We start from the raw sequence: 2,601 nt of genomic DNA on the forward strand, positions 1-2,601 counted from the left end.
TAAAACTGAAGAGACAGTCGAGGAGGAAGAGGTAAACTATAACTGAAGAGACAGTCGAGGGGGAACAGAAACTAAATCTGAAGAGACAGTCCAGGAGGAACAGGTAAACTAAAACTGAGGAGACAGTCGAGGAGAAAGGTCAACTAAAACTGAAGACACAGTTGAGGACGAAGATTGAAACTATAACTGAAGAGACAGTCGAGAAGGAAGAGGTAAACTACAACTGAAGAGACAGTCGGGGAGGAACAGGTAAACTAAACCCGAAGAGACAGTCGAGGAGGAACAGGTAAACTAAAACTGAAGAGACAGTCGAGGAGGAAGAGGTCAACTAAAACTGAGGAGACAGTCGAGGAGGAGGAGGTAAACTATAACTGAAGAGACAGTCGAGGAGAAACAGGTCAACTAAAACTGCAGAGACAGTCAAGGAGGAAGAGGTCAACTAAAACTGAAGAGACAGTCGAGGAGGAACAGGTAAACTATAACTGAAGAGACAGTCAAGGAGGAATAGGTAAACTAAAACTGAAGATACTGTCGAGGACGAAGACGGAAACTATAACTGTAGAGACAGTCGAGAAGGAAGAGGTAAACTATAACTGAAGAGACAGTCGAGGAGGAAGAGGTAAACTAAAACTGAAGAGACAGTCAAGGAGGAACTGGTCAACTATAACTGAAAAGACAGTCGAGGAGGGAGAGGTAAACTAAAACTGAAGAGACAGTCGAGGAGGAAGAGGTAAACTATAACTGAAGAGACAGTCGAGGAGGAACAGGTAAAATAAACCTGAAGAGACAGTCGAGGAGGAACAGGTCAACTATAACTGAAAAGACAGTTGAAGAGGGAGAGGTAAACTAAAACTGAAGAGACAGTCGAGGAGGAAGAGGTCAACTAAAACTGAGGAGACAGTCGAGGAGGAAGAGGTAAACTATAACTGAAGAGACAGTTGAGGAGGAACAGGTAAACTAAAACTGAAGATACTGTCGAGGAGGAACAGGTAAACTAAAACTGAAGAGACAGTCGAGGAGAAACAGGTCAACTAAAACTGAAGAGACAGTCGCGGAGGAACAGGTAAACTAAAACTGCATAGACAGTCAAGGAGGAAGAGGTCAACTAAAACTGAAGAGATAGTCGAGGAGGAAGAGGTAAACTAAAACTGAAGAGACAGTCGCGGAGGAACAGGTAAACTAAAACTGCAGAGACAGTCAAGGAGGAAGAGGTCAACTAAAACTGAATAGATAGTCGAGGAGGAAGAGGTAAACTAAAACTGAAGAGACAGTCGAGTAGGAATAGGTAAACTATAACTGAAAAGACAGTTGAAGAGGGAGAGGTAAACTAAAACTGAAGAGACAGTCGAGGAGGAAGATGTAAATTATAACTGAAGAGACAGTCGAGAAGGAAGAGGAAAACTATAACTGAAGAGACAGTCGAGGAGGAACAGGTAAAATAAACCTGAAGAGACAGTCGAGGAGGAACAGGTAAACTAAAACTGAAGATACTGTCGAGGAGGATCAGGTAAACTAAAACTGAAGAGACAGTCGAGGAGGAAGAGGTCAACTAAAACTGAGGAGACAGTTGAGGAGGAAGAGGTAAATTAAAACTGGAGAGACAGTCGAGGAGGAACAAGTAAACTAAAACTGCAGAGACAGTCAAGGAGGAAGAGGTCAACTAAAACTGAAGAGACAGTCGAGGAGGAAGAGGTAAACTAAAACTGAAGAGAGTCGAGTAGGAATAGGTAAACTATAACTGAAGAGACAGTCGAGGAGGAACAGGTCAACTAAAACTGCAGAGACAGTCGAGGAGGAACAGGTCAACTAAAACTGAAGAGACAGTCGAAAAGGAAGAGGTAAACTAAAATTGAAGAGACAGTCGAGGACGAAGAAGTAAACTAAAATTGAAGATACAGTCAGGGAGGAAGAGGTCAACTGAAACTGAAGAGACAGTCGAGGAGGAAGAGGCAAACTATAACTGAAGAGACAGTCGAGGGGGAACAGAAACTAAATCTGAAGAGACAGTCGAGGAGTAACAGGTCAACTAAAACTGAAGAGACAGTCGAAAAGGAAGAGGTAAACTAAAACTGAAGAGACAGTCGAGGACGAAGAGGTAAACTAAAACTGAAGATACTGTCGAGGAGGATCAGGTAAACTAAAACTGAAGAGACAGTCGAGGAGGAAGAGGTCAACTAAAACTGAGGAGACAGTCGAGGAGGAACAGGTAAACTAAAACTGAAGAGACAGTCGAGGAGGAACAGGTCAACTATAACTGAAAAGACAGTTGAAGAGGGAGAGGTAAACTAAAACTGAAGAGACAGTCGAGGAGGAAGAGGTCAACTAAAACTGAAGAGACAGTCGAGGAGGAAGATGTAAATTATAACTGAAGAGACAGTCGAGAAGGAAGAGGTAAACTATAACTGAAGAGACAGGAGGAACAGGTAAAATAAACCTGAAGAGACAGTCGAGGAGGAACAGGTAAACTAAAACTGAAGATACTGTCGAGGAGGATCAGGTAAACTAAAACTGAAGAGACATTCGAGGAGGAAGAGGTCAACCAAAACTGAGGAGACAGTCGAGGAGGAAGAGGTAAACTATAACTGAAGAGACAGTCGGGGA

This window comes from Oncorhynchus clarkii, chromosome 11 (genome assembly GCF_045791955.1).
Source record: "Oncorhynchus clarkii lewisi isolate Uvic-CL-2024 chromosome 11, UVic_Ocla_1.0, whole genome shotgun sequence".
NCBI lineage: Eukaryota > Metazoa > Chordata > Actinopteri > Salmoniformes > Salmonidae > Oncorhynchus > Oncorhynchus clarkii.